Source organism: Myotis davidii, unplaced genomic scaffold (assembly GCF_000327345.1).
Source record: "Myotis davidii unplaced genomic scaffold, ASM32734v1 scaffold854, whole genome shotgun sequence".
In the NCBI taxonomy this organism is placed as follows: Eukaryota; Metazoa; Chordata; class Mammalia; order Chiroptera; family Vespertilionidae; genus Myotis; species Myotis davidii.
Window position 1 is genome coordinate 2112230 of NW_006285939.1, and position 456 is coordinate 2112685.

General features: G+C 67.8%; 1 protein-coding gene across 1 annotated transcript in view; it reads left to right on the forward strand.

Moving 5' to 3' along the window:
- CHAT (choline O-acetyltransferase) overlaps positions 1 to 456 on the forward strand; it is a 60857-nt gene that overhangs the window by 1742 nt on the left and 58659 nt on the right. The window lies entirely within an intron of this gene.

A 456-nucleotide genomic window follows, 5' to 3' on the forward strand; every position in this document is an offset into this window, starting at 1 on the left:
TCTCCTGGACTCCAGCTGCTGCGTGCGAAGGGCTGCCCTTTCGGTGCCAGTAGGAGGGTCTGCAGGTCTCAGCTTGCCACCCTGAAGGACCCTCCGGCGCTCGCCTCTCTCCCATCCTTGAAGAGGCAGGAGGTGGGGAAAGGGCGACGGTAGCTAGCGGAAGTCGCGTGGGGGCTGGGCTGGGGACGGGAGTCGCTGGAGCACAGGTGCCCGCAGAGCTGGGGTCGGGTCCCTAGGGCAGAGCCTAGATCTCTGCAGGAAGCCGTTGGAAGCCAGGAGGGCACCAGACAGACACCTATGCCCTCTAGACGCCGGCCCAAGCCCTGGAGGAAGGGCAGCGGGCTCAGGGCAGGGAGCTCCCCCGCGCCCCCAGGGAACCACACTGCTGTGACCCCTGAGCCTCTCTGACCAGGGGCCCCTGAGGTGTGGCCAGTACCTTCCAGCTCCGGCGCTGGC